The sequence below is a fragment of the Theropithecus gelada genome, chromosome 1 (assembly GCF_003255815.1).
Source record: "Theropithecus gelada isolate Dixy chromosome 1, Tgel_1.0, whole genome shotgun sequence".
Taxonomy (NCBI): Eukaryota; Metazoa; Chordata; class Mammalia; order Primates; family Cercopithecidae; genus Theropithecus; species Theropithecus gelada.
The window spans coordinates 49,618,368-49,624,393 of record NC_037668.1 but is presented as its reverse complement, the minus strand read 5'-3'; positions in this window follow the sequence as shown (position 1 = coordinate 49,624,393).

Sequence of the window (6,026 nt, the reverse complement as noted above, 5' to 3'; positions counted from 1 at the left end):
ACCAGCTACTTAAACCTTGGCCTAGTCAGATCTTTCAAGAGTATGGATGAGGGCCTGACTGAGTAGAGGGCCTGGTAAACTGGGTACTGACATGGGAGGTAGGCGATGACAGAAAAGGACTTAGCTTCTATCCTGAGACATGGGAATCCAAGGACTATGGCTTACAGGTAAACTCCAGAATTAGAACCCAGTTAGAATAAGGAAACTGGGTGGAAAACTTCATGTAACTCAAGTCTAAAGCCACAGCCAAGGGAACTCGTTGCTGATGGGGAGATCCAGGGTGGCTTCTCAGGAACCTCCCTTCTAACCGAGTGAAGTCCTTATTCTTACCAAAGCAGGCCACGGCCTGTCCCCGACCCCAGCCGCAGCAAATTCACAGCAGCCGAGGAGTGGGGAGGCTGCTGTGTGCTCAGCTTTCCAAAAGCTTAGCGGGGTAAAGAGCTAAAGGAAAGTGCTTTCAGGACAGCAGGGGTGCTTATGAATTGTAAAGAATAGGGGGCAGGGGCATAATAGACAAACGGAGGTCCCGGGACACGGTCTAGAGTACAGGTGGACAAAAAAGGACACCTTATCCTCAAAATCGCAGAGAGAGGGGATAGAGGGTACAAGAAGAGCAAATAAGTCAAGGTTAGCAACATGGTGACACTCCACCTCTACAAAAAAATTCAAAAATTAATGTAGCACGGTGGCACACACCTGTAGTTTCAGCTTCTCAGGAGGCTGAGGAGTAGGGATCACTTGAGCCTGGGGGACAGAAGTTGCAGTGAGCTGAGACTGCATCACTGCACTCCAGTCTAGGCAACCGGGCAAGACCCTGTCTCAAAACAAAACGAAATCAAGAAGTCAAGGTGACCATGCTGGATCATTTTCTAGACTATGCAGATGTCCCAGGATTTGCAATCGGATAGACCTGGTTTGGATCCCAGCGTTGCCGTTTCTTCACTAGATAAAACCTCGGATAATTTGTCATCCTCTCCCAGCCTCACTTCTTCATCTGTAAAATGGGCCTGTCCCACCCGCTTACACACACACTTCAATGGGGCTAGATAATAATAGAATCTATTTGTTGGGGTGTTAAATACGAGAACATCTGTCAAGTTCAACAACTCTTCTAGAAAGCTGCTGGCTCCTTTGCCCAAATGCCCTCGCCTCAATTGCTGCCCTGAGCTCCCTCAGCACCTTCTCTAATTCTCCCTCTCCTTGTGTCTACCCTCCCAGACAACTCTCACTGGAAATATTACGATTCCCTTTTCAGGAACCCAGGAGGCAGTGAAGGTCACGGCAGTTAAGGTCACAGTAAGATGAAGGGGGCAGGAGGGGGATGAAACGAGGAGTGGCTCGATCCCTCTAATTCACATGGAACAGGTTGGGGGCTGAGGCAGGTGCCCCAAGACTTTGGCCCTACCCAGAGCTCAGAAGCAGGCAGATCTCTCCCCAAAGTAGAAAACCCCAGGTAGGAGAGCAGAGAATCCCAGGAGCCAGGATACCCAGGCAGTAGCCAACAAGGTTATGGCAAAGCTGTCCCTACGCACCAGCTGGAAGGGCTGACTGAGATCCCAATGTCTGGGAAAAGCAGGGCAAGGCCAGAGAGCAGGGCCAAGTCGGAAGTGCAGACAGGAGTGCCAGAGCTGCAGGAAAGGGTGTAGTGGGCCCCAAGTGCTCTGCCTGTGGGGACGGAAGGAAGGCTTTCAGGCTCCCAGGCTGGGTCCGCTTGCAGAGAGCCTGTGTCCAGGCTCCATCCTTGTAGCTGCCCTCAGAGTTTGGGCCTGAAGTTCTCTGGGAGAGCTATGAAAATGCAGTGACAAAGCAGACCTCCTTCTCAGCCTCTTCCTGAGAACAACCAGTCCATGGGAAGTCTGGGGAGCAGCAGAGGCCAAGCAAAGGCCAGAGAACACAGGAAAACAGGACAGAAGGGAAGTCTAGGAACTAGACAACTGCGGGAGACTAAGAAAGGCTAGACACAGAGTGAGGAAAAGGCAGAGAGGGAGGACAGATGTGAGGAAGACAGGGATAAAGAGATAAGAGGAGAGAAGATGCTGCGGGAGCTCAGAGCAGCGACTGAGGTGAGGGCGTCTGGGCAAAGGAGCCCAGCAGCTTCCTAGTAAGAGGAGAAAAGTGCTGAGCTTCAGGAGAAAGTGTCTGATTCAGAAAGGGAGCTGGGGAGGTGCAGTCTGAGGCATGTGGGGGAGGGGTGTGTGGAACACGGCCTGGCCTGGCCCAGTCGATGACTTCATAAGCATCTCCCCCAATTCCTTCCTGAGCCGCCAGTCCTGGTGACCCCTGCCCACATCTCAAGGGTCTAGGCCAAGCAGGCGCTGACAGGGGAGAGAAGGGGCCCTTCTGGGCCAGGCCCCCAAGCCTGGCACAGTGCCTGCTGCGGGAGGAGGGGACTAGAGGCCCAGCCCTTGTCAGCATCCCGGCCGGCACTTCGGAGGCAATTAGCAGCCCAGCTGAGCTAATCCCCCGCCTGGCGAGGCCAACACAAACAGGCCCAGACCGGGTGCACACTCGCCTCCCTGTTTGCTGAGGGGCTCGGTGGTCCGCCAAGAACAACACCAATAACCCAGGGCCTTCTCTAGGTTAAGAAGAGGACCGGGGCCTGCTGAAGAGCTGACAGTGCCCGACAGAGCACACTCTGGCCAGGTGCCCTGGCCGCCCCAGAAAGGCAGCCACTGTTCCCAAGCCTTGGGCCAGTCGGGAAGAGGAAGCTGGACACAAGGAGCCATGTATTCCAATTCAGCACACACCCCACCTCCTCGTGCCACCTGTGAGGAAGAAGGTCTCATGCAAGCTTGTGCCACCTTGGCCAGCCCAACAACTGAGACCAGCAAGCGCTGGGCCCTCTGGTCAGGACCCAAGGATTACAGGCTCAATGCTGGACAGGGAAAGGCCAGAGGCAACTCAGACCTGGCCCCTGCCCTCAAGGAGCTCAGTCAAGCCACAGAACAGATTGTGTGTATGACCTTGCAGCAGTGCCAGTCTCTAGCCCCACCAGCACCCCAAGACTTGGGAAGGCTAAGGTAGAACCCTCAAAACAAAGGGAAAGGGGGACCCAGGAGAAGGAACTGAGGCCCAGAGACTGATCACTGTGGAAGATGGTGCAAAAGCCAGCGGGAAGGACCCAGGACAGGCTTTGCCAGACTGGTCCTGGACCAGGCAGTGGCTCCTCTGGGCTTAATTAGCTCAACTCGGCAGCCACTGGGAGAACGCAGGCCCCAGGCATGGCCCTTCTCATGTAGCCCCGCTTTTTATTTTTGAGGCAGAGTCTCACTCCATCATCCAGGCTGGAGTGCAGTGGCACAATAATGGCTCACTGCAACCTCTGCCTCGTGGGTTCAGGCGATTCTCCTGCCTCAGCCTCCCAAGTGGCTGGGATTCCAGGCACCCAGAGTTTCACCATGTTGGTCAGGCTGGTCTCGAACCCCTGACCTCAAGAAATCCACCTGCCTCAGCCTCCCAAAGTGCTGGGATTACAGGCGTGAGCCACCGCACCCAGCCTAGCCCCGCTTCTTGATTCCAGACCAACTCCACTTTCGTCAGCCCTGATCCCCCTTTGAGCCAAAGCCTCCATCCTCAATTTGGTTCCTCACCTACCCAAGGACTCCCTTTTTTTCGTAAGTCCTCACAGGCCTCCTGCCAGATATAAGGGTCAAAAATGGACTTTGTAGCAACATCAGGAACAGTTGCCTCCTTGAAGCTTCTAGTTGAGAAAGCCACAGACATGACCTCCCTGAGACAGCGATGCAGGACACTACTAATTATCAATACTCAACACCACACCATCTACTGAGCAACTCACTGACTGTGGGTCAGGCCTGCACTAAAGCACCATTTACTAGCATTATCCCATGTCATGTTCATAGGCAAGCAAGTGAACACAAACATTTCCTATCAGATAAACCAACTGAGAGGCAGGTGTAGGCTTCATCACTATTTTACAGGTGAGACTGAGGCCTACAGAAGGGAAGAGACTTGCCCAAGAGCGGAACCTAAGGCTTCAGCACCTGGTCAGGATGGAATATGTCACCAGAGGCCCTCCTCAGTCCCACAGATCCTCCACTTCCCTCACTCCACTACTGGCGTAGACCTACCCTTGGTGCTTCCTCGCCAAAGGGCTTCAGAGCCTTGAGCCCACCCCTCCCCACACAGGAGCAAGAAATCTGTCTCTGGCTGAGCTAAGCTGGACTCTGTCACTCTGCTGGAGAATTACACATCGCTCTACAGCTTTCTCTTTAAGGCAGGGGATGAGAAAGCTTGGAGTCACATTGCTAGAGCTGACAAAGCCATAGCTGGAAACAGCAGCCCTCCCCCCACCCCTTTCCCTGGCTGGCGTGGCAGAAGAACTTTAGGCCCAGTTCCAGGCCTGTCAGATTGGCTGTCAGGTGCCTGCCTGCAGCAGGAAGGGGCTGACAATCCAGTCCAAACCCCTTCTGAGTTGTTCCCACACCTGGCTCTAGAGCATCTTGCCTGAACCAAGGTATAGATGAGTTGACGAGTCCTTTTCCCCTTCAGTTCAGCCAAACGGAGGTATTTTTCAAAAACATCTTTTACTAGGAAATTGAAGGAAAACAAACAGATCGTAAGTACACAGCAACAAGCAGATTCCTAAGCAGGACTTTAACCAGCACCTAACCAGAGCCCTATAGATGCTTGCTTCTCCCTTCTCTCCTCATGAAGCCTCTTTCTAGGCATCAGAAGACCTGGGGTCTCATTCCTCATTGCTGGCAGCCTGAGGAATCTGAAGCAAGTTCATAAACCTCTCAACCTCATCTGTAAAGTAGAGATGAAGATACCGCAGGGCCAGGACTGGACCCAGTTCTAATTCTAAAGCCTCCATTCTACACAGCCTTCCTGACCCCACACTTCCACCATTATGGTTGCTGGAGGCCCAAGTGAAACACTGTATGGGGAAGTGCTCTATGGACTGGGAAGGGCTATCAGGGATGCTGACGGTAGTCACTGGCCAGAACACTGGCTCTTTCCTTAAGAGTGAGGGAAATATGTATTGGGCATGTGAAGGATGGCATTCCAGGCTCCTGGTCTCATCAGGTTGTGACACTAGAATTTGCTTGCTGGGTCTCTCTTCTCCCATCTCTCCTCCTCCTTCCTTCCAGCACCTCCTGCAACCTGGGCCTCCTCCCCCATCACCTTCTTGGACAGTGGCTGGAGCCACCTGGGAAGCTTCAAGAATGGCTGATGGTTATCATAGCCAGGACAGGGCGAGCTGCTGCCCCTCTGATTCATCATAGAGCTGGAGTGGATCCAGAGAAGTGACCAAGAGGATCCGGGGCTGCTGCTCTGAATTCAGACAGCTTCAATGGGGAAAGAGGCAGGCTGAGAGGAGCGGCTCAATCCCGCAATCAGAAGGGTGTGAGGAAAAGGGACTTGAGACTTGCTCTCCAAAACAATAGGCAATAGTGTGGCAGGAAAAGCCTGAGAGCTGAGGTTGCACAGCTTCCCTATCTGTCCCATCTCAAAGAACTCCTGTGAGAACTGAACCACAATGCAGGTCGGCATCCAATGAATAGTTCCCTCTCCCATTCCCTTCACTTCTGACCCGGGACACACACATTCACCCTTCCCACCTGGGCAAGTCAGCACAGCCAGATGCTGCATGACAACCCTCTACACACCCTGACCCTCTCATCTCAGAATCTAGGATACACTCAATGTGGGTGTGATTCCTGGTCCCCAAGCTGCTCAGGTGCCCATTTCCAACCACAGCAGGCTTCAGTTTGATAGGGGGACCCCAGTATGGCAAGGGGAAAAGCTGGTTACTCCCCTCCACTGTGCCCTCAAGGGTCACAGCTCTGTACAGCTCACCCAGTGAAGCAGCCACTTGCTGGCAAGCAAGAGATTCTCAACCTTTAACCTATGTCCCCTGCCTTTGAGAGACAAACCCCTGCTTTGTTAAATCTGTCATTTCAAAATAAATCTTGTGACTAAAAACAAATCAACACAATAGTGATTTTAAAATAAGCATTTTTTTTCTATTATTCTCATCTGATAAAATAAGCATTTCAAAT